The sequence below is a fragment of the Cavia porcellus genome, unplaced genomic scaffold (genome assembly GCF_034190915.1).
Source record: "Cavia porcellus strain 051 isolate PalLab524CR breed Dunkin Hartley unplaced genomic scaffold, mCavPor4.1 scaffold_23, whole genome shotgun sequence".
NCBI classification, from domain to species: domain Eukaryota; kingdom Metazoa; phylum Chordata; class Mammalia; order Rodentia; family Caviidae; genus Cavia; species Cavia porcellus.
The window spans coordinates 21,458,256-21,484,477 of NW_026947506.1; the positions used below are offsets into that span (position 1 = coordinate 21,458,256).

At 44.2% G+C, this 26,222-nt stretch overlaps 1 pseudogene; it reads right to left on the minus strand.

Moving 5' to 3' along the window:
- Positions 1–26,222, minus strand: part of LOC111756914 (ubiquitin carboxyl-terminal hydrolase 42-like) — a 35,387-nt pseudogene that overhangs the window by 2,901 nt on the left and 6,264 nt on the right.

Sequence of the window (26,222 nt, forward strand, 5' to 3'; positions counted from 1 at the left end):
TGTCACGCACGATTCAGGCACAGTGTCTCAAAGTGATCCTTTTGATGCAATGAGGTATGTGTCTACACAGCTGATACAGAGGCCAGCAGGCTCCAGTAATGTGCTGTGTGTCACAGTCCTGAGTGCTAATCAGTATTCCAAAGACCCCACGTGACCTGAGAAGGAATCATTTCGTACCTTTCGCTATTGATATCCAGTCCCTTTGAACCTTTGGAACCTGTGAAAAATGCACAGATGAAAAAAATGTGTGAAGCCTGTGATGTGCCCCATCCTGATTCCCCAAGTGAGAATTTACCCTCTGGGGTCCTTAGTTTCTATGTAGAGTTACTTGGGACTTGGCATGCTTTGGGATGGTATGGCTGCTTTTCTTGTAGATTATCTGGGACAATATACTTCCATGAGGTAACAAAGAAAAAAATGTATCTTACATGAACTTGTACTTCTTGATGTGCAAAAACATTATATCTGAGCAGTATCTACTGAGTTATATGAATAAGACCAATTTTTTCTGTAATTGTAGCACTCATATTTTTAATGCATTCCCATCTCTGTCTATATTGATTTATACTCATAATTATGCAAATATATCTGTTCACTTGCAAATAAATATATAAAACATTCATTTATATATTTATAAGCAAATTCAGGTATATGTAGCATTGTAAATACATACCTGTCAAAGTATGGGCATGAATAATTAACAAGTTCCTACTCTTATTATTATTATTGTTTTCTGGTGGTTTTTGTTTTTGTCTTTTTCAGACAGGATCTCACTGCACAGCTCAGGCTGGCCTTGAGCTCACTGTTAGCCCAGGATGGTCCTGAATTCACAACAATCCTCCTGCCTCAGCCTCTCATGTGCTGGGATTACAGGCATGCGCCACCATATCTGGCTCTCATTACTTTTTAGTTGTCACTGTTGATTCTGAAGCTTGTTTCAGAAAAGAAGCTGGTAAGTTTTAGTGTATGTTTGCCTTCACATAATAATTTTTTTCACCTTGATCATCTTCACTGCTGAACTGACTTGCTTTAAAGTTAGAAAAATCAGAATGACTAGATGTTGCAGAGCAGATTGAGTGAGTGATATTTTAAATTCATGCATTACCTCCTAGCCATTGTGTTACCATTGTAAACTACCAGTCTACATGTAAGTTGTCTTCAATTAGAGGGCTTGAATAGAAGCTCTGAACTACTTCACAAAGGGGTTTCATTCATGCATCTCTTGCTTCTAGTGACTGGGAAAAGCCCAATACCAAGCTAATTCTAGACCTTTTTTAAAAAAAGTCTTGCAGCTAATCACTAGTGATAAGAATAGGCACTTATTGTTACACTTTTGTACAGAAAATCATGGGCGTTATTCTGCATGCATTTTCTTGTTTAAGTCTCAAAATGCTCCTATCACGTGGTACAATACTTTACCCTGATTTAATAGATGAGGCAAGGAAGTAAAATTAAGTCATTTGCACATCTAGAGTTTCACAGCAGGCCTTCAAGTGAAGAATTCATTCCCTTCCTCATGCTGTGTTCTTCCTCTGTGACAGAGTCAAAGAAAGTCCCAGACCAAGGCCCTTGGACAGGATGGACATGCGGCAGGGGGGAAATGCCCGGCTTCTGAGCACCACAGACTGGATGCAGCTGAGGTGTCTCAGTGGTCACCTGCAGTAAAGTGGGTGACAGATTCATTTGTGAATAATGTTCTGCTCATCTGGCAACCAAGAAGAATTACACTGAGCTCAGGTTACTGAAGACACAATGACACAAATGAGAAACACCCAGCATAGGGATTCATTTAGCAGGCTCAGGATCTGTACTAGTTTCTGGTCTTTCCTCTCTACATAAGCACCAAGAACACTGACTTCATAGCTCCACTATCTAGTATCAATAGCTGCAGCAGTAGGGAAGGGCAGTAGGTAACGCTTGCCAATCAAGGGAGTTAGGAACACATTTTCTAAGACTGCTTTGTACCTCATGGGCTGTGATTCTTGAGTTCTGATTCAATGAAGACAGACCATGTAAAATGCAAATTTTTCCAAAAAGAGACTTGGCCTTGTGACTCACTGTGGAGTCACTTGACATTACATATTTCTTATATGATCTCCAAGAATGACAAGTGCTATTACCTAGTAAGAGTGCAATGACAAAGAGAAATATGCAGAAAGGACAAGGGCGTTCCACAATCAAGGAACATCTCAGGGCTTCTGGAGTAGTCACTTCCTACCATCTGCCTTAGTGTCCTCTTTTCTATAATTTCCACCTGCCTCGCTGGGAATACCATTTCCATAGACTGTACCTCCCTACATATGTGTGAAAGCACAATCTACAAGGGCTCAGATGCTTCTAAATGAGCAATGGAACGTTGTATTTAAACCTTTGATATCTGGTCTATTTATTACAGTTAGAAATGCAGAATCAGAGTTGAGAAGGACATGTTCTTTAAAGTCACAGTGGTGCACTGAATTCTCAGGCTCTTACTAAAATGCATGACATCAGGAAAATTACAGCTTTCTATGCCTTCACTTTGTTTGCAAGATAGCAATGACAATAACTTGCCCTCCTCTCCCATAAGTTGTTACAACATTAAATATTATGAAGGCTTTGCTTACAAAGATTTCATAATATGTTTGGTATTTTGGTCGTATTTAGTGAATATTATCTGTTAGAGACAGTTAGGGACAAAGAAATTCTCCTAATTACCCCAAATGTCCCTGTTGGACTCGTTTACTAAAAATGAAACTAATGTATAAGATTGAGCAGGTTTTAAGTGAATGCAGTCAAGGTTGTTAATCGAGTTGAGTTGTAAGCTAAATCTTGCCCTTGGTGTCCTGGTGGAAGTGGTAGATGCTGACCTTAGCTTTGGGTGTGGTAGGCAGTGTCACTTCAGTGCAGGTCACCAGAAATCGACTCCTGTGACACCTCCGTATGGTGTGTCCTGTGCTGTCACAGGCACAGTTTACACTCAGGATCCGACTCCTCCTAGGTTTGCTGCACCTGCAGCTCACCAGCATCTCTGCTTACTATACCCACCTCCTGCTGCAGCCCAAGAGCGCCATCTGTGTGCAGAGGTCCAATTTGCTGCGATGGGAAGAATGCCTGACAGGACAAGGGTGGTTTCTCCACCGTTTAGTATCCCCAGCAGCATCTGCTGAGTGTGTGTGAAGCTTGCAGAGCTCGAAGGCCGCATGTACATTATTCTGTCACTATCCCATAAGTGCGTCTCAACCAGTGTGCAAACTCCATGACTTCCCGCTGTCCTATGCCACCTGAGCCCGTTTCCTGTGGTCCCCACAGCCCCTCCAGCCCACCAGGTCATCGCAGCGTCGGTGCGCACAGTTTATGCTTCTGGTCACAGCCTAGGTGACCCCTGGACGCGGTCACCCTGGAAGCCTTTGCTCTACCCACCCGGACACGACCTTCTTTGCTACTGAGCTGCACTTTTTTTTTTCATAGTAGACACATAAATTTAAAACATCAGCACAACTCTGGGCCACTCACTGCTGAATTGACAGCAAAGTCATTGGCAGGCACGCGTGGAGCACGGGCAAGGGAGGGGGCGGGAGAGGAGCATGCGCATTGGGAAGGGGCGCACGGGGAGCACGCACGTTGGGAAGGACGTGCTTCCCACTAACGGTGGCCCTAACCGTGGCCCTACAGTAGGGCGAGTCCTGAGCCTGTGCCTGGGGTAACCCAGAGCCTTAGTACAGAGACCTTGAGGAAGTGGATGAGCTCAAGAGGAGGAAGACAGGAGAGGCGCGTCCAGAGCCGCTCCCCCCGCGCCTAGGGAGCCCAAGCAGGAAGAGCAGCCGCGCGTACCCGAGGCCCAAAGCCCAGCTGCCTGCATTGAACAGGGAGCGTGCCCCACAGTCCAGGGTCGGCGCTGAGTTTAGGTGAGCTGCGGGAGTGGGCCTGCAGGGGGCGCTGCGGCCCGGACGGAGAAGGGCTGACAGGGCCCGGAGGATCAAGATTGTGTCTAAAAAGTTGCCTTAGGGTCGCTCCTCTAGAGATTTGTCTTGGCTCCACCTCTGACCACGTCCCGCGCCTGCCCACCAGTGCTTTCCTCTCCTTTGAGAGCCCCGGCCGCGTGGACCTGCTCTGCCTGGATGCATCTCTTACCACAGTGGAGCAGCTGCCTCCGTCCCACCTGTGCCACACCATGTCATGTCGCCCTCACCTGCGGAGCCAGACCTGACCTGGCAAACACAAAATGCCAAGGCTTCAGCTCAGGGAATCGCTCACAGCCTGAGGAGCCTCAGGGACCACACCACCCTGCCCCCAGCTCACCTGCAAGATGTGGACAGCCCTCATGTTGGTTTTGCATTTTCTCCTTGTCCTTATCTGGAAGCCAGACCCACGTCGCCAGTCCCCACATGTGTGTGGCAGGCCCCGATCACAGCTATCCCTGGGTTTCCTTGTCTCAGCTCGCCTCATGTGTCAAGTACCAATGCATCTCCAAGAACAGTAGCAAGGGCGACGTTGGCCACGATTGCCCAGACTGCTTCTGTGGAGCTCCTCCAGCATCCTCAGTTCCTCAGCACACACACTCACTCCACGGGAACTCTGCATCCTCTGTGGATCCCCAAGCATAAGGTCCCTCCAGTCGGGTCAGTTGCCCAGCCAGTGCTTAGCACTCCAGGTAGGTTTACATCTCCCCCCTCAAACACCACTCCAGAAGCCACCACTGTCCCTTCCACAGCTTTGTTGTCCTCCACAGCAGTGGCCACCACCAGCGCTCAAGCTAAGGAGCCAATCACCAGCGCAATGCCAGTGCCTTCTGCCAGTCCGACCCCTGGGGTGGAAGCTGCATTCCACAAAACACTGCCAAGTCCTGTGTCATCTACCCATGGGACTTGAGGGCCAGCCATTCCCTACCCCCCAGACATCAGAGTAGGTGGAGGCCAAAGACATACCTGGAATGGGCTCTGCTGGGCTGACACCTGTGAACTCAGGGGACCCTAAGATGCCAGCTGCAGATTTGTGCCAGCCCAGCGCCAAAGGCCAGTACCACTGAGCTCTTGTCCCCATCTTCAGTGGACAAAACATTCCTCGTGATAGAGCTTATACTTGCAGTGAGTTTTTGGTCATGATCTTTTGTTTGTCCTGCAAGCCTAAAAGAGCTACAAGAAGATTGCACACAGGTGGGAAATCTGGGCCATCTTCTCCTTTCTGCTCTCCTTGGTCGGTCAGGCACTGTAGAGAAGTAATTGCCTGGGGAGGAAACTTCATTTGATATGGCAAGTCCCCAGTGCTGGTAGGCCGGGGGTTGTCCAGAGGGTCCTCATAAGTCCGTTAGCAAAATGAGTGATGGCATCGTTAACACTAGGCCACCAGAAAGGACCTTTGCTCTTCCCTCTAAGGCGACAATATTGTCTTCTGATTCTGGGGTTTAAATTTGCCTTTTGGTCATTTCATGCGCACCCCCACCCCACCCCCAGGCCCATTATCTTGGGTCCTTGTAGACCTCAGAGATAAGGACTGGATTACTTTAAGACTTCCACAAAGTCCATGCATATTTATTATGTGATCTGAGAAACCCATTTTATTTTGAGGGAATCAACAATTTAGGAATGATTACTTTCATTTGTAGCTCAAACTTAACTTCTCTTTTATAAGGATTTTTGTTTTGTTATATTTTATAATCTTTTCCTGGCTTTACTGAGGTATAATTTTTAAAAATTACAGTAAAAATTACCATTAATCTGCCTGTAGAATATTCCCCCTCACTCTGAAAACACACGTATCCATTCTGGATACTTTCTGAAGTAGTCCTAGTTCTGGAAGTCCTCTTTCGCATCTTTGACTTTTAAAGCTGTCTTGACATCCTGAGTTGATTCCAAACATTTCCCTTTCATGACCATTTTGACTTTGGGGATGATCTGGCAGTCCCACGGTGTCAGATTTGGTGAACACAATGGGTTACAACGTGCTGCCATGTTTTTCTGAACCTGCCTTTCAGCTGGGTGGCACTCAGCGATGACAGTATTCACTGATGTATTATCACACTTTGGAAAGACACAAAAGAAGATCCCAGAACTGCTTCATAACGTAGCAAAAATAATGGGATACATGTTTGTCTGAAGCAAGGGAGAGTATTTGCAGGGGAGTTATGGCAATGTCTTTCTGCAATACATTTTTAAATATTCATTATATATTTTGATCTTACCTCATACATTGTGAAATTATCACAGTATAGCTTCAAGTATGCAGTACTCACTATAGTCGCCATTGATATATTAGATCTCCAGAAATGTTTTTCGGGTTTCAAATAATATTGCCTGCTTTATTGGGTGTGTATCATCATGGTGTGTCACACAACTGTACGAACCATACGAAATTACTTGGACTGCTAATTTCTGGTAGAAATGCTGGTTACTAACTGGTACCATGGGAGCTACTTTGCATCATCATTGTCTGCATGTATCATCTCTTTATTCTGAATTTGGCTTTTTTGCAGGTTCCTAGCTGATGGTTATAAACCTTTCTCCCTGTCTTCTGAGGATAAGCTGGAACTTAGTAAGTGTTGGCTTTATTTTTCCTCTTCTTAAACACCATCGACCAGTTGTACTTGAAGTAGAATGCAGTCTTAAATTCAAACAGGCAGAGGCCAAAGTCCAGATGGCACCTAATCAGTCTAACCAGTCACCTAACCAGATGGCACCTAACCAGATGCCACCTTGGTCTCTGCAAGAGGTGACACAGAGGTGGCACTAGCAACAGTCTGTGGATGTCCTTCCAGATCTTTGTCTGTGCGTTTGCACACATATATGTGTACGTTTATAGTTTTATGGGCTTTTTCAATTAACTATATCTCATCAAGTGTATTCTATGATCTCCCCCTCCTTTTAAATATCATCTAAACCATTTAAGTTACTGCTATAAAGGGCGTCTAGAAAAACAGAAAATGTCACCGTTCCTGTCAAAATGGTTTCCTTGAGTTGTCATTTTAGAGTTCTTGAGTAGCAACATGTCAGAGAAGCATCATGGAACAACAGAAGGGTCATAAACTTTGGCTTCTTTCTCAGTCACTTGTGGCTTTAGATGGATTACCTTATTTCTGGGCCTCAGTTTCCTTTTATTTTTGGCAAAACAACTAACACCTGCCTATGAGATGGCTATCAGGATTAAAGATAGTGAAGAATGGCAGTGTAGGCACCAGTGAGATGACAGTGGAAAACTTTGGGCTTTTTCCATGTACATAATTTTTAAAATTTAGATTCACTTGCAGAGAAATGCTGCAGGGACTGTGGGGGAAAAGGAACCCCTCTCCACTGTTGGTGGGAATGCAGACTGGGCCAACCACTGTGGAAATCAATGTGGAGATTCCTCAAAAACTAGGACTAGAGGTCCATTCAACCCAGCTATTCCCCTTCTGTGCATGCATGTTTATAGGAGTACGGTTTGTAATACCCAGATCTGGGAAACAACCTAAATGCTTATTGACTGAGGAATGGATAAAACGATGTGGTATTTTTTATACAATGGAGTATTACTCGGCCATAAAAAGGATAAACTGGAGACTTTTATAGGTAAATGGATGCAACTTGAAAATGTACTCACTAGTAAAATAAGCCACACGTGTAAACATCATATTGTTTCATAAGTGTGAAAAACTTAAAGAAAAAACATATGTATATGTGTATGTATATGTATATAAAATAGGATAATTATGCTACTGAATACTCTAAGTTCAGTGAAGAGAAAAATTTGTGCTGGTATTGTTTGGGCAGTTGAATGCAGATGACTTATGATCTCGGTGAATGATAGGGGAATGACAGTGTGCAGTGTATATACCACTGTTGTCCCCAAATTAATGTGTTTTGAAATTTTATTTTAGTTTTTTCTTCTCCTTCTCTTTCTCCTTCTTCTCCTTCTTCTCTTCCTCCTCCTCCTCCACTTCTTCCTCCTTCTCTTTTTTCTTCTTCTCTTCGTTTCCTCCTTGAAATAAAATGGATTTGGAAAAAAATAGATTCACTTGAATATATAAGAAATAATATGGATCCTTTATCCAATTTCCCCCAATGGTTAAAAAAAAACATTGTAAAGCCTTAGGTTAGTACCACAACCTGAATAACCACACCCATATCTCCTAGTGTGTCTGTAAGTTTTCCACCCGAGGAGATTCCTGTATCTGCCACAATCAAGATACTGACCAGTTCTATGAAGACCCTGCAGGTCTCCCTTTACCTGCCTCCCTGCCACTGTGCCCACACCCATCCCTTAATCCCTAGCAGCCTCCGATTTCTCCTCCATTTCTCAAATTTGGAAGGTGTTTATCAGTATCTTGTCACTGTGACAAAATACCTGAAGCAAGCTGTTTATTTAGCTCACCCTTAGAAGGTTCGAGAGCATGGTACCTGCTGCCTGTGTTTAGTGTTGGTGAAGCACATCCCTCTCCCAAATTTGTCATATCTGTGGGGGCAGGTAGTGACATTGGAAACCAAAAAGAGCTCATGAGGCCAGACTTGCATTTCAGGGCTCTGTGTTAATCACTCGTGAAAGAGGACGGACCTCCAGGGACCTAACGACCCCTTCTGGGGCCGCCCTCTTAGAAGCTCAACCACATCCTATAGTTTCACCAATGGACCAAGCCTCCAGCCCACACACGTGTGTGGAACACGCAGACCATAGCAGAAGGCTGTGACAACAATCCATGATTAAGAATTCATCAAAATTGCATGCACTCTTTCCTTTTACTAACGAATAGTAACCCATGGTTTGAACACACTGCATTATAACCATTTTCCTGTTGAAGGACCTGTGGGCTTTTTCTGATTTTTGGCTGTTTTAAACTAAGCTTCTATGTGGCCAGTTGTGGTAGTGTACACTTGTACTTCTAGCTACTCAGGAGGTTGCAACAGGAGGATCACAAAACCATACTGTGTAACTTGGCAAGACTTTGTCTCAAAAAAGGGGAGGGGGCTCAGGGTAGTGTGTCTCTGGTTTCAGTCCCCAGTACTGACCAAAAAGGGGGAGACCTGGGTAGCAAGGAAAGAAAGGAGAAAGACCTGTTACAAGCATTTGTGTTGGGTTTTTGTGTGAGCATAGGTTTTCATTTTTTAGAGATAAATGCCAAAAGGTGCATTTTCTAAGTGGTATGGTAGTTGTGTGTACAGATATTTAGGAAGCTGCCACATTGTTTTCCAGGCTGCCTACAGCACTTTTCTCATCCACCAGTAAGTGGATGCGTTTCTCTGCACCCTTTCCAATGCTATTGCTGTATTTTTTCTGTCACTCTGATAGGCATGTGCAGTGCTATTTTATTATGGTTTTGTGTTCCGTTAACACTGATTGTTCAGCATCTCTTTTTGTACCTATTGCTGTCTATATATCCTCTTTTGTCAGTCATCTGTTCATGTATTTACCAACTTTCTAATTGGATTGTATTTTGATGCCATTTTGTGAATTCTTTATATACTCTTGATACTAGGCCTCGTTGGTATGTGGTACAGGCTGCCACCACACTCAGAGAGCATAAAGTTTTGGCAAAGTTTTGGTGTTTCCTTCTGAGTGTTCTGGTATTACCAACTTTGCTTTGTCTGCGCTGTGAGTTCCATCTTTGCCACTAATCTCGAGAATGAGAGGTTTTGCCAGGTAATGTGCATGGACATCTCCTGTCACTCTCCCATCTACTGGTACAGCACATGTTTTAATCTGTAGGATCTGATCTGCCTTGTGCTGACCTGTTCTGGTTGCTGGAGAGGAAGTGGCCCCATGACACTTCCTCCTAAGCCCAGTACTCTGGGAGGGAGGCTGAGGTACCATTCATGCAGGAACCCGAGACAGAGCCAACAGTATCACCATCTCTTCCTTCTCTTGGAAAGCCTCTTCATCTTGAAAAATCTGCCTCAGAAATGCCCCGTATTTCCCAATGGTGCACCTTTGAGATGCCCATGCATTAACACCTGGACCCTCTTTAGCTCTGTATGTAAGCTGTTCATTTGGTGGCCCTGCCCAGACTTGTTCCCCTGTCCTGTCTGTGCAAATGCACCCAGAGCTTGTACACTTTGGAGGTTCTTTTTATTCCTGTGCAAAAGGGAGTTTGGGAATGAAAACCTCAGACCAAATGTACTTACACAGAAATAATTCTTCCCATGAGCGGCCTTGAGATGGAGACTGTGCAGACCTGGGCCTGCCTGACCTTAGTGTATAGCTTTATATCATACCAGACTGCAGAGAATCCATGAAAATCACCATCACCCATTAGACTGACATTTTATTCTCAAGCATCTATGATGTTACCTTACTGATACCTCAGTGCTGAAACTTTAGTGTTTGAGCAAGGCAAGTCAGCCAGCTTGATATGTGTGACTGGTGTATATGCAACTTGGCACCCTTCTGCCATGCACAAGTGCTGCCCAGACCTGGACCAACACAATGCCTCCATGCAGAAGGCCACCGAGGGGCCAGCTCTGCCAGGGTCTGCAGCAGCACTGAGTCAGCAGCTCACACGGGAACAAGTGGCTTCCTCTCTCCCAATAGTCTAACCTGGGTATGGCCTGAGGATGTGGAACTTTCTGTTTTAGGGTGTTGAGAGCAGTGAGCATGGAGTCATCTGGTGATGAATCTTTCATCCCCATGATTCCCTGTGAGCAGTTCTGTCCAGTGGCTGCTCACCCAGGATCTGAGCACCCTGGTGCTCAGAATCTTAAGTGACTTGCCCTATCAAGAGTATTACATGACATCACCTAATTCCTGATTTTCTTGTGAAGTATTAACCGTACTGGTGTCTGCCATCATGCTGTGTACCTGGCCTCCACCATGTTGCCTAGAAGTGGGGACCCCCTCCACTACTGGGGCTGTGAGGTTCAGTCATGCTCATCACCTCCCCGCCCAAGGGTCCTGAGTCATCAGTCCCAACTCTGACCAAAGACAAAGTTTCCTCCAGAGACAAAGGCCAGGCAGTTTTGAGGAGAAACCCCGGGTGGGAGATGGCAGCTCCACAGCCCCCCACCAACTGTCTTGCTGGGCCCTAGTTATCATTTGAGGTTTATTTGGACTGACCCAGGAGCCACACAAGCCACCACATCTCTGGGGTCCTGAAACACTTTCGAGTACATTAATGTGGTGCCACATGGACTCAAAGGAAGAGCTACTTATAGGTGAAGCAGCATTCAGTGCTTCATATACAGCAATGCCTATTTTCAAGGTTACAAATGCATATTGATCTATACAGATGTGCTTCGCCGAGAAGTTAGGGCTGTTGTAGACCAGAAACCACAAGGTGTGATTTTTCATTTTCTTAATTTTTTTCCTCAGAAAACACTATTACCTAAATATAGTTAATATATACATAATGTACATATATTGATTTACGAGGTGTTTTGCTTTTCGATATATATAACCCCTACAACTTGCATGAATACTCTATTCATATCACAACAGCTACTGATATTTTGTTGCAAAGTAAACAGTAAAAATATAAGGTGTATGACTGTGAAAACTTGTAATATTGTCTTCTCTGAATCAAAATCACGTGTATTGTTAAAACAAGTTTGTCTAAGACTTGCTTCTTTAAAGTAGAGATGTGGCCATGAATATAACCCAGTGCCATAAGCGCCTGCCTGACAAGCACAAGGTCCTAAGTTCAAGGTCTCAGTACTAAAAATAACTAATGATATGGAGATGTGTTGGGTCCAGCAAACCGCCACCTGGTCATCAAATTATGATTAGGATACACTCTGAATGCATTAAGGAATCAGCAGAGTAAAGCAAACACTGCAAAAGCATTACTTCTAAAAAATGATTCGAAAACAAAGAAGTTCTCTCTTGCATGTAAATACTCAGGTACCCAGAGTGCCACAAATGCCAGGGGTCATAAATTCCAGTTCCACGTAACTAACCATCCTTCAGCGCTAGGGATCAGTGTCAAGCATCCAAACTACACAGCACAACGAATCACTCAGGGCCTGGGAGTCAAGGCGGATGAGGCAGGGGCCCTGTATTACCCGCACACCCTTTCAGGCCACTTGCGGTTCCATCTCTATGTGCGAGTCATCATTTCCAAAAAAATTTATCAATAATAAAGTTTTTCCCTCCTTAAGTCCAAGAATCTCTTACCATGGCCAAACTCCAACAGGCGGCAACCGTCAGCCCTACTCTCCATCCTCAAATGTTTGGTTTTCTTTTGGAAAGGTCCAATGCCCTCCCCAGCCAGGCCTTCGGTGAGCAGGAAGCTGCCCTCGGTCTCTGGAAATGGTTGAAAGTCTCATAGCTCGAGGTCTTCAGTGAGTGCAGTCCCGGTTGTTTTGCAGAGTCTCCTGATTTCCCTGAGTGCCTCTTCTTTTTCTTCTTTTTGTGTCTGTAGAGGTCAGCCTCGGAGTATACTTCCAGAACATCTGGATCCCGCTGATGCCTGTGGAAGCAGCAGCCAGAAATTAGCGACCCAAACACCAGCAGCACCTCAGACAGCACCTGGCACTGTCGTGACCAGAATGTGCTCAATGTACAGGCTCAGGTAAAGCTTACCTAGTTAAAAACAGTTTCTATTCTTTCGCATGTAGTAATTTCTAAAGCCCTGGGTCAGAAATGCACTGACTTGAGCTCCACCGCTGGCTTACACCCTTCTATGGTGCTGGGGCTATCAGCCAGCACTTGGCCAGGAGGATTGAAGTGACATCTCTTGAAATTAGTAGCTGAAAGAAGAAAAGGAAGACAAGAAGGAAAGAAAAAAGAAAAGAAAGAAAGAAAGACATTCTGCCATGTGTCTCAGGCATCAAGGAGGGAGGCTTCTGATTTGATTCCTTTTCTCCCAAAGTAACCAGTACTTATTTACATATGGCTGTCGGCAATTTTGCTAGGATTAATTTTAAAAGACGGCAATTGGAATACACGGATCCCATTCATGCTCACTTGTCTTGTTTTGGACCAGTCAGCTTCCAGGCAGTTGCTGGGGCCAGGCGTGAAGCTCACTGGCAGAGGACTTGCCTCATGGGCATAATGCTATGATTTTCATCCACAGCACCCCCCTACACACGCATGCACACACACACTCAACACCTATTTAGCATTTTAAAAATACAAAGGTATTTATGCTTCATATTGAAAATTAGAAATAAATGCCAAGAAAACAAATGGTGCCCCTCAGACTTCCACTCTAGGCAGGAAAGCCGGCAAAGAACAGCACTGTGGCCTCCCGTTTTCTGCTGACCACAGAGTCACTAAATTTGAAAACAAAGAAAAAACAGCAGATATGAAACTGTAACTACATCTGACTTCCAATCTTGAAGTCAGAGATCCTGCATTTACTCCTAGGAGAGTTATAAAGCATTACCTGAGAATGGCAAAGTGAGACATTTTATGACACATGAAGACAGACAGAGCTTAAAAGCTGTGCCATTTTGAAGATGTGTAGAAACAATGAAGTCTCAAAGCCCACGGAGATGAGGACTTCAGACCCTGCTGGTTGAGCTCACCCTCACCTGCAGTCACACAATTGGTGCTTGTCTTCAGATTTTTTTTTTCTTCTTCAATTTTTTGCACTTCTTCGCCTTAGGCTCCTCCAGGTATCTCAGCAGGCTCCTGTGACCTTTCTTTTCCACGTGACTGTCTTGACGTTCTGTGTGACAGGTACTTCCTGTACCTACATTTGCATGACTTCACACTTTCGTGGTCATGAAAGTGATCGGAGAGGCCGCAGCCAGCCACTGTCCTCAGCTCCGAAGGCAGCCTTCTGCGAGTAGCTCTCGGGATGCAGGAGGAAAGAGAGGGTGGCACCTGTGTGCGAGCTGTGCCCTTCCTGGCCTGGGAGAAGTCCTTATGAGGCCGCTTCACACTGGGCTTCCTGCCTGCATATGGGGTGTACTTGTCAGGGTGGTACCTGCACCAGTCCCACTGTATCTTCTCAGCAGTACTTTTCCGGGCATGCTCGCTGCCTGAGGGGTGGTATCGGCTCCAGTCCAGCTCAGCCCTGCTCCTGGTTCGGAGTGGTGGCAGCTGTACCTGCTCAGACTGCAATGCTCGCCAGGACTGACTCTCCCCGCAGCACAGAGGGTGCCGGCTCCTGCTGCGGTGCTGTGCTCCCAGGCGTGGCACTCCTGCCTGCTGTGTTTTCTGGCGTAGGAGCACTGCTTTCTGTGACAGTGACCCTCAGTGCTGCTCTGGCTCGGGCTCTGACTCCGACTTTTCTGCACACATTGCCCACAGAAGGAGCAGTATCAACTGTTACAGTCATGTCCTCAGTCAACTTTCCTAAGGCTGCTGATTTTCTCTTTAACTGGAGAGTGATCTGGAACTTTCTGGCTGGCCTTACGTTCACCGCACCTCTCCCCATGACTGTGCTCAGGACCCCCTTCAGGATGGGCGCCTGGGGTCCTGTGTGGCTTAGCAGAGGGCAGCGTGTTGGCAGATTTGCCTGTGCTCTGGGACGGGGCCTCTGTGTCACCACACTGCTCTCCACTGAGGAAAACCAAATTTGGGGCTCACATCCACCTTCTGGATGTGCAGAGGGAGGTGGGCTCAGCTGCTCCGCTGTCTCTGCCAGACCAGGGTCCTGCAGGCTCTTGGTTAGCAAAGCTTTGACCTCCTGGGAGGTTTCACTGCAGTCCGGTGCTGCCTGCTCTGTGTCACAGGGTTCAGGAAGTGGATCCACCCCCATGCACATCTTGTTGGTGTTATGAAGGTTGTTTACAATGGGCAAAGACTTATCAGGTTTGGCTGAGCTGTTTTCTGAGACAACTTTGGTAGACTTGAGGCTGCTGCCAGGGGGCAGCAAAGCCTTCTTAAACTTACTGCACAGACTCAGGATCCTGTCCAGTTTCTTGTTGGAACCAGCAGTGGGGCTGCCAGCCTCAGGCTCTATGGTTAGATCCCCTATGGACTTTGCTCTGTTCTAGGTGGACTGCACACCCGAGAAAAGAAAGAGACAAGGCAGTAGTTAGCATGACTGTTATACAGGTTTTGTCAAGGCTTACATTTATTAAATATTTTATCACTTCAAATATAGCTGCTTTCAAGCCAATATCAGGCTATCCTCTCTGGACACCAAATTTTCTCATTAAATCAAAATGAAATTTATATCAACTATTTCAGCAACAGTAATTCTGCAGCTCTAGATTTTTTTCTATTTCCAGATTCATTTCTAATTCTTAAGAACTAAGTCTACACAAAAAGCCAAGTGATGATGAGCCGCTGACTTTCTTGGCTTCCTTTTTCTCTTGGGCCTCAGAAACAGAGCAGCTATTTTGTAACAGAGCCACGAGCTCCTTGAATTATGGAAGACAGGAACTCACTGAGGCGCTGGGAAAACCCTGTAGGAATGCAGGTCACCCTTGGCAGCTGGGAAACTTCTGACACACTCGCAAGGTTAGCTGACAGCTGTTACAAAACAATAAATCACCTGTCGTGACCTTAGCTCTTCAGTGAGGAGATAACTTGTCCACGTCCCCATGAGGAAGTTAGTTGCCCTGAGTGTAGAAGGGGGATTCTTGGGGCCACACAAAAAGGAAGGTGTGCTTGGCTGCAGTATATACGTGGCTCAATTTATGCAAATGCATAATAATTCTCTTGCACATTAAATTTGAGGACCAAGGTAGATTAGGAAAAAATATAGGGAAAAGTCACTGTGCAAATGACCTGTTCTATCTTAGGGTAAACTGGGCATGAGTGTCCTCAGCTTCTCGTTCTTCTTTAACAACTCCGCATCCCCAACTCAGGTTCTCAGATCTGGGGTTGCCCCAGTGCCATGGAGGAGGCTCCTCCCGCTACATGTCCTCATAACTCAGGGGTGAGGATCCCAGCTGTACTATTGCCGCAGTTGCACAGACACTACACTTTCCAGCAGTCTGACAAGTGTGTAACTGAGACATGCTCACACTATGGTGTGGCTGAAATGAGAAAGTACATGGAATCAGATTCAGAGGTGTGCAGGGTAACTTGCCAGAGCCTGTGAAGCAGAAGGAAACAACAAACAGCCACAGACTGCTTTCTTATTCTCTTCAAAGGCAAGTTAACATACCCTATGGGTTATTTTTCAGATCATTTGGAGGTTCAAAATGTTCACAGCACTTTTGCAGTGTTAAAACACTGACACTTTAACTACTGGATTTTGTACTACGAAGTTCACTTTCTCCAAATTTATTTTTACTTTACCTTGTTTCATTTTTACTTTGTCGCTAAGTACGAAGGTCTCTAAGAGTTTGTCTTCTGGAAGAGAAGGCAAGAAAGCAGGTGTTAGGGGCTGGGGATTTAGCTCAGCGGCATAAGCGCCTGCCTTGCAAGCAGGCAGTCGTGAGTTCGATCCCTGGTACCGATAAAAAGGAAAAAGACAAAAAAAAAAAAAAAAAAAAGAAAGCAGGTGTTAACTACAATAAAAGACAAAGACATTTCAGTGCTGGCTCTGAGCTCCATGAGGACTGAAATCTGGCTGAGTGAATGGGCCACAGAAGAGACTCAAAACCAAGCCTCCTCCACCAACTCACCTTTCCAGGAAGACCATCTGCTTTAGAACAGGGATTTTCTGAGTAGGCTGGACTTGGCAATTGGCACCCTCCAATGACTGGCTATTTTCTTTTGGGTCACCGTCTCTACTATTAACACTATTCAGAGTAATAGGCTTTTGAAGCTCATGTGGCAAGGCTTCATCCTCTTCCACTTCATGGCCACCAGAGGGAGCAGTGTCCATCCTACCCATTCTGTTCTCCTTGGCCAGGCCCTTGGACTCCCCATTTGTCTTTAGATGACTGCACTGTTGGGGACCAGCACACTGGAGCTCACCCTAGACTTGCTGTTCATCATTGGCTTGGAGCAGAACTCGCCTTAGGAGAATGGTCTTGCTAATTTACTAGAAACTGATGTTGTGGCTGCATTTGTGGTGGACTGTATCACAGAACAATTGATGGCAGCAGGAGGAACAGGCTTGCTAGGGGCTTCCAAGGAACTGCTATGCTGAGGTTGAGTTTGGCAAGCAGTCAACTTTTTATGAAAACTGATGGTCATTTTCTGTTTCTTAGGATGTTCTGGAATCCCAGGGGCTGTTAACTGACAAGTTTGGAACAGAAGTAGAAGCATTAACAGGAATAGCCCTATTGACACTGGGGCGTCCATTAGGACTCGACATGGAACTGCCTGGTGTGTCTTTCAATGGCCCGGTCCTGTTCAAGTGAAGGTAGAAAGCTACAGCCAGGTCAGCACTCCAGTCCACGGCCTGCCCACTTTGGTCTTGTGACTGACAAGTTGCTCAGCACAGATCACAATCACCACCCCTTTCTTTTTTCTGCTCCATCTGTGTGCACCTACCATAGGCCATAATTTTCTAGAAATTAACCCCACACAGGACAAATGTCTATCAGAACTCAGCCCCGCTGGCACAGGTTCTTGTATATTCTCCTCAGCTGGCTTTCCTGGGAGGCCACTGCTATACAGACAGAAGTAAAGACAGCTTACTGGCCTCCAAGCAAGGGAGAGAGTCACATGGACAGAAGGAAAGGCCGCTTCAGGATGCATGTGAGGTTACGGCTGCTGCCACTACCCAGTGATGCCTCAGAATTCTGCTCACGCAGCTCTGTTGCTCAAAGTTCCACAACTATCACTGAAGCCCTGTGACAACACAGGTGACAGCTGGTTCACTGATAAAAAAAGCATTCAGCTAGATAATCTGATAACTCAAACCAAACTCAAAACTGAGAAGCTGCAAAATCTGAGAGCAGCAATGACCTAGCAAGATGCTGATGACCTGAGTGTGGGGTCCCAGGGATGCTGGGGGGCAGGCCCTGCCCTGTGGACTGCCTCAGGTTTCTTGGGCATACAGGCCAATGGGCATAATCACACCCTTGAGGACAGCAGATGGCAAAATAGCACACTCCTAAGACAGACACTTTATAGACATAAAGTGTCTGTGTAACAGATCACTTTCTGATATTTAACATGAGTTAAAAACTCAACGATCCTACCTGAGTAGAGCCCAAGTCCACAGTGGGTGCCAACCAGCTGTTCCTCTCAACCACTGGGATCATGCTGACAGTCCCATACATTGAATATTTTTAAATGAAGGGCCTGAATGAACTTGTTTGACAAAAAATCCAGTTGTAGACAGGACATGACAACTACTGCAATGTCAGCCTGAGGATTTGAGGACAGACCCTAAGAGTGAGATAAAAATCAGATGCTACCTCTGAAGTGTTACCTTCAGCATGTGAGAGGGAAGCTGTGGCCCAAAGAGCCCTGGTGCAGCCTGCTTGTTGGTGACAACACGCTGACTAGTGACCAGGTGGAGAGAGGACTGACCGGGGTCATGGGTGGCATGACTAGGAAATTCACTACCGTTTTTGACCTCATGGGACCTGGGGACAAAGAGTGAGAGGGTTTAGGGTGACAAAGGGCATCTCAGTAGAGATGGGTTTACAAACTCACTGATGGCAAACACACTGCTTCTAAGCCACATTTCACAGAGCCATATGATTCCTTGGCTGCTTTAGGGGTGTAGGTCAGTGTCAGGGTGCAAAGCTCAGGACACACAGGCAGCTGGGTAAAGGGAACAAAATTTTTAAACTCTGTTTAAAAATGCTGCTATGAGAAAGTTAGTTTTTCTGTTCGTATTTTCAAATTAAAAATATATGCCATTGTGGAAAACCTATAGTGTCCAAAAAAATAGGAAACAAAATACGTTGCCCCCAGAGATGGTTCCCCTTTGATTGGGTAGACTGTGCCCCCATCTGTCACCCAACACCAGTGTTTGATATTTCAAGCTGCTTTCCCTCAATATACAGTCAGCACTTCCTCAAAACATTTTTTTTAAAAAAAGATTGTAACAATCACTCTTAGCAAGTGATAACTAACATAGCAATATACTGTCCCCAAAAAGAAAGAAAAGAAAAAATCACTACTCACAACTAATTGCATATAGTTTCAACACATTGTTCGGCCATTGTTGAACATTTTAGAGTATTCTTAATTTTAAGCTATCAGGTAAAATGGACGCTGTGGGGACTGGGATGTGGTTTAGTGGTAGTGTTGACCTAGCTTCCACAAGGCTCTGGGTTCTATTCCCAGCATGGGGGGGGGGAATGGGGAACACTGTGAAGTATATATCAGATTTTTTTTTTGCCAAAGGTAGAATCTGTAAGTCAATTTACAGCAGTAGCAGGATCAGCCCAATTGCTGGCCCTAGCCCAGGCCGATGGATGCCTAACCAACACTGTGCTCAGCACTGGGGGAAGTGCTAGGCAGGACCATGCAAGATGCTCAGAGTCTTCTTCCTGAGCCCTCCACCCGTGGCCTGCACATCCCCAGGTCCACTCCACTTTCTGCTGGCAGCATAAGGAACCCCAGCCCTCAGTTGTCACCTTTCCCTTCCTCTGCATCGGTCATCCCTGAGTGACAAAGAGCTGGAAGCTACCATAAGCTCGCAATCCATGCTCAGAAGTGGCCTCCTGACTCTCTAATTTGTGACAGGGTAAACCTTAAAAAATATCTCCAAACTGAACTGAAAGTGGGTGAGATGAAAAGAAATGACATTTCAGAAAAATTAGAAACTTGTTTTCATGACAGTACCTGATATAAAAGAGTACATAGCCTTGTTGGTTGAGTACTGACTTAATATCAGTAGGAGATACCATGGAGTCACTCATTTGATACTACAGGTCATTGCTAACCTGCAAAAGACAGACAGTAAGAGAGAGATTAGATTTTGTTAGGTTAACAAGGACAGAATAAGAAGAATTAAAGAAACAGTCACACTTTAATTATAAAACTCCCACTTTTTCCCCAAAGAATGCTAGTGCTTGCTACCTTACAGAATCTATGTAAAAGCAATAAGCAAATCCACACAGCTTTTCTGTGACAGAAGTAACGGCCCACATGGCAGTTATATCCAAAGTGGACCAGCGCTGTATACAGAGCGTGACTGATGGGTTCTCCGTTTGGTTGAGACATATATGGCCGTAAATCAAGATACTCAGGATATTTCACATCCTAAATGGAAATGGACAAAGGAGAAAGGAATGTCATTTCTAAAGGCAACAAAAGGCCCTACATGTTCAGGTGCAGGATATTTGGGGCATCCCAGGAGGCATACAGAGCACTGCACAGGGATGCTTCAGCAGAAACCCAGTGCAGTGAATCACTTTTCAAAGGACACAACCTGGAAGACACCCTGAGCTAGCTAAGGCATTCTCAATGTCTTTATTTTCCTTAAACAAGGATCCACTCTAAATGGATTCTTCAAATCCATGATAGGTGACAGTCTCAAAACAACAACTCCGGAATTCACCAGCAATTATTTTATTAGTTAATTACTTTGGTTTCTTGAGACAGGATCTTACTATGTGACTCATGCCTGCCTTGAAATCACTATGTAGCCTAGGCTAACCTTGAACTTGCCGCAGTCCACCTGCCTCAGCCTCCTGGCATGGTGGCATATACAGGGATTACAGGCATATGCCACCATGCCAGGCTACTTCGAATAATTTAGGAATGTGTTAGTTATTTCTCTTCTGTGTTACTGCGTTTTTATTTGTTTTTGGAAATAAGACTTCACTATATGTAGGTGAGCTTGGCTTTAAACTCCGTGCAGTTCAGCATGGCCCCAAACTCATAATCCTCCTGCCTTAACCTTCTGAGTGCACCATGCTCAGCTTTGTTATTGAATTTTTTTTTTTACCACTGTCAACCTTTAGTAAGTGGGAAGAAAAGAGGGAAATTCAGTGTAAGTGAAGAATCAGAAAACAAGAAAATAAACTTCAATGAAAGAGGGATTAAGATCTAGTGAGGAAGTTCTCTTTGGGTTTCGAATTGTACAAGCTCTCCCTGTATCCACTCATTACCATGGATACCAAAGAACTGATCATGAAGCCCAAACACAGATCAGAGTTCCTAGTTTTATCACTAGTCAGGCTAGTCCAGTATTTTTAATTTAAATATTTTCAGTAGACACATACGTACTTGTAAGTACACAGACCAAACTCTTATCTCAGTTTTTTTCCTTCTATCCAATGCAAGAAAAGCTCAGAAAGTTAAAGACAAAATTGTTCAGTTAGGTCATTTGTAGTGCTTAACAGCTACTGGCATTTAAGTCTTGGCTCCACATAAAAGGTTATTAATAACATAATCTACCTACCTTAGCAGTTTTTCTACCAATAGAATTTGCAAAGCGTTTCAGAGAAAGTGTGAGAACATTAGGTGGTCTGTGTATAGCAAACGTCTTTGAAGCTGGAACCATATTTTTGCACCTTGAAATTAAGAGTAAGATTAATGTGTGAACTCTTTGGGGTTTTAGTCTTTCCCTTGCTATTTCTCTGAAATAGAATTTAAGATTCCAAAACAAAGATAATAGATGAGGAACATCACTCCTCCCACCCAAACTGTGAAAATATTAAAATTAAAACTACTGGGGTTAGCCAGGCATGGTGACACACACCTGTAATTCCAGTACTTGGGCAGCTGAGGCACAGGGATTGCCATGAGTTCTACGGCTGGGCTACATGGGGAGTTTAAGAGCAGCGTGAACCACAAAGACAGACCCTGTCTTAAAAACAAAATCAAACAAAACCGGGGGCAATTGCCTAGTAGCATGACAGGAGAGAAAAGACATGACAGGAGAGAAAAGACAATTCTGAAATGTCAGGATGCCCAGGGCGCCAGTGATGTGAAAAGCACATTAACTTGGGTTGGGGGTGTAGCTCAAGGTGGAATGCTTGCATAACATTCATAAGGCTCTGAGTTCAACCTTGTAGAAAATAAAATAGGTTAACTCAATTCAAAAACCTGAAAGCTAATTAGTTTTTTAGGTTGGTATAATTCTGTGAAAGAAAACTCCTTACCCAGAAATAAAAGGGAAAAAAATGATGAAAAGTATCAGGAAAAAGCACTGGTCTTGGAGATAAAAGCACCGTTTCCCCCCAAATATTGAGTATTTGACAACAAAAGATTAGTTAATGTAGATATCTATGTCACCTGACTGTAAAATAGAAATCTACTTAAAACATATGAAATAGAGATTCTTAAGACAGCCTCCCCTAACTGCCTGGGGAAATGTGGTTTCCAGAAGACATTGTACCACACTGTGGAATCCACTGTAAGAAAGATCCTCAACTCCTTTTGCAGGGAGAAGGTGACCCTCACCCTACCTCCAGTCTTGTCTAACAGGAAAGTCAAGGAAGATGCTGCTTAACAGACATTGCTGCAGTACTGTGGCATCCTGGGCGGTAGCACCAGTTCTCCAACAGACAGAGATACCCATTCTTGAGAGAGTGCAGACACCAGATGCTGCCTGCTCCGGCCTCTGGAAGACAGCCAGCCAGTGTTTCCCAGATGGCATCAGAAGCTAAGGCAGCCTTCTAGGCCATTTGAACACACCATGCTTTTTAAAACCGAGGATCCCTCTCACTCCAATTGAAGCAGCCAAATCAGGGAACGCAAATCACCCCTCATCACACCTGCGACACGTTAGCCGTTCTCTCCTTGCTGCTTCGGCTTCACAAACTGCACCAATGCCTCATTAACACTCTGAGCACCCTGGGAGGAAAAAGCGTCCAGGCCACAGCACCACGCACAGTCGGTGGTTTGTGAGAGAGATGGAGACTGCAAGTGAGAAAGCAAGCAAAAGACTCAGAAAAACGAATGATAAAAGTTTTATGAAAAAAAATGTCTTTATGAGTATGGTGAGGTTGTCTTCCCCAGGTACTTGGGAGACTGAGGTAGGAGATTGCAAGTTTGAGGCCAGCCTGAGCAACTTAGATTCAATTTCAAAACACTTTTTAAATGGTCAAGGAATGTGGCTGAGTGGTAGAGGGCCCTGCATTCAATATGCAATGCCATAAAAAAAATTTACCTTTAGGATGATTACTCCCACCCCAGTAAAAACAAGCAGATTAAGGGAATAAAAATATGTAAGGAGGTGGCTCGTGCAGCTTTACGAGCAATAAAGAATTATATGCACCTATGGACCACCATCAACTGCCCAAACACACTGACCTGGAAGCTCTCCAAGCAGAGGGAAACAAAAATAGCAAGTGGACAAATAGACAAAGGCAGAATCTGTTTTGAAAGTTTTTCTGGTTTGTTTTTTTTTTTTCTTTTTTGCAATACTGGAAATGTAACCCAGGGGCTTCACACTGAGCTCTATTCCCAGCCCTCACCTTGTTTTTATTTTAAACAAGGTCTCACTAGGTTGCCCAGTTTCAGCCCAAACGTGTGATCCTTCTGCCTCAGACTCTTAAAAGAATCCTGGCATCATAGACCTGCACCATCATGCCCTGCTCATAACCTCATTTTTATAAAAACTAGCTGATCTATTCTGGTGCAGTGAATACTAAATGACTAAGAGCATTAGTCCTGGAGGGAAGACTTTATATATATCTGCAGTGTTTGTCCTTTTCATCTGTAATCAGAAAAATAAATGTTCAAAAATAAGAATAATATAGTTCAGAAAATGCAAAATGTTAAAACAATTTCTAAAGATTAAGAACCACCTAAGGTTTTCTAACATAGGTACCAAAACTGGTTGGTTTTTGGTTAGTTTGGTTGATTGGGTTTTTGTTTTGTTTTGTTTTGTTTTTACCAGAGATTGAACTCACGACCTAGCACTTGCCAGGTAGGCACTTATGCTGCTGAGCTAAATTCCCAGGCCCCAAAATCAAAGTGAAAAGTCAAAGATTAATAAAGATTAAAAACTTGGCCACCACAAAAGTTATTAAATTTACCTTTATCTCCAATGTAATACCAAGATACAGGTCAAAAATATCTGAAACACTCTTGAAATTTAAACATTGGACTAAAATAAAAATAAATTGCAAAAGATAAGCAAAGTGTAATCAGTATGGCAATCTCAAGTATCGAAATTACAGAATACAAATACTATTTCAAAGTAAAACAAAATTAAAGCAGTGTAACTTTTCTCCAACTAGATTAAGAAAAAGTTAATCTTATACATGGTTTTAGAAGAGGTCTCGTGAATTTGGTCCCTGGTACACTAATGGATGGAATGCATATAAACTGGTATGACCTTTTAGAATGATGTGTCAGTATTAAATTTAAAATACATCTTATTACTCAAATTCTAATATTAATAGTGTTATAGGTGATACATTGTGTCAACTTGAGAAGTTTAGAAGTTAAAGAGACTCAGTAAGGATCCAGGATCCTTACTTTATAAACATTGTCATCCTGTGCAAGAGGAGGGCACAGAGATTTCGTGAGTGCTAACACCCACCCTGGCGGTCAGGGGGTGGCCTGCATACAGTACAGTGAGGAAAGGAGGCTTCCTCTTCTCTTTTTATTCTTGTTGCTTTGCTGTCTTCTGCCACCTTGAAAGTTGCTCCATGCCACCCTGCCTTGGAGCCACCTGATTATGGGCTGAAGCCTTCACAGACCATGAGCTAAATAAATCTCTCCTTTTCTTCTTTCATTTTGAGTGTTATGTATATTGTTTCAGCCATGTGAGAAAAATAGCCAAAAACAGAATTTGGTACCAGAGAAGTGGGGTTGTTGCTTTGACTATACCAAAGGAAGCTGCTGCAAAGATAGAGCTCAGGAATCTTGATTGCTGAAAAGAAACAGGAGAATAGAAAAGATGGCCTGAAGGCATCATAAAAAGTAGCAAGTCTTGCACATTTGCAGCCTCCAAACTGCAGAAGTGAAAGACTTTTCTTTGAGGTGAAAATTGCAAAGCACCACATTAGAGAATGGTGGAAGCATAGAAAATTTGGTCCTCAGAATCAGGTTCAGCATGCCCAGTGAGCCAGGCACTCGACCCCTACCTCCAAGAGAGAAGAAAGTCTGGCTCCTCCCCCAACTGGCAGCCAACCTCGGCATCATCCATGTGGTGCTGGGTTTAAGGGCATTGGAAAAATGCATGAGTTCTGAGGTTAAAAAGGCTTCCCCCTTGATTTTAGAAGGCCTGGGAGGCCAGACAGTGTGCTTCTGAGCGGGCAGTGTGTGAATATGTAAATGCAAAGCCAAAGGTCCAGTAGAGACCCCAGGAATTTAGCAAAGCCATGAATGTGGATCATCTAGAGAAAACTGCAAGGAGCAAGCAAAGTGGGCCTAAGACAGAAACTGTGGGAGCCACAACCATCAAAAGTACCACAGCAGTGGAGTCACACAAACCCTTTCAAGCTTGCAATTTGCCACAGATTACTTCAGATTCTGGACATGCAACTACAGGACTTAATGTTTGCCCTGCTGGATTTTGGACTTGCTTTGTTCCCAAGCCTTTGTATCCTCCTGTTTGTGACTTGTGGAATGGAAATGTTTACCTTGTGCCATTGAATGTTGGAAGTGTTTAGCTTTGTTTTCATTTGGATAGGATCTTGCAGCTAAAAGTTTGCCTTAAATCTCAGAGGAGATGGGACTAGACTTTTCAGCAATGTTAAAACTGTTAGGACTTGGACAACTCTTGAAAATGGACTAAATGCCTTTTGCATAAAGAGATGTGCATGAGTCTTTGGAGGGCCAGGAGTGGAATGTTATAGTTTTAATGTAGTATAATGTGGATAGACTTAATACTGGTTCTTAAGGATTCTTAAACCTGTGTTATAATGTTCAAGTTATGAAATAGTAAGAATAAGCACGTCTTGTATCTGGAAACTGGTTTAAAGAAATGTGTCTGGTTGCCAAATTGACACGGAGTGGATTGTTATGGCTGATACATTGTGTCAACTTGAGAAGTTTAACTAAGAGACTCAGCAGTTCTACATGGTGGGGTATAAAGGACAGGTGCTCTAGCATGTTATTCATTGTGTCAGTTTCAGAAACATTAAAGTTTAATTGATTCAGCAGGGGGTCAGGGTCCTTACTTTATATCTTTATCTTGTGAACCAGAAGGGCATGGACTTGGTATGAGTGTTACACCCACCTGAGGGGTGCAGCCTGCACCCCTCAGGTGGAGGAATAGAGGCCTGCTCTTTCTCCCTTTTTTTGCTCTTCTAGCTTTTCTGTCTTCTGCTGGCTTAAAGTATTGCCGCAGTGCCATGTCACCCTGCCGTGGAGTCAGCTGATTATGAACTGAAACCTCCATGAACTGTGAGCTAAATAAACCTTTCCCTGCTTAATTTGGGGTGTTTGGTATTTTGTTCCAGCATCAAGAGAAAAAAAAATAACCAATACCAATTGTTTATAATGTACACTTTTACATAGACACAAAAGCGTGAGTACATGGGTGATATTCGATAAGGCACTGATGACAATAACAGAATAAAAAGCAAGTATCCATCAATAGGAGAGTAAAATAAATGGACGCTACTGCAGCTATGAAAAAGCATGTTAAACTTACATGTATTAAATAGATTAGAAATCCT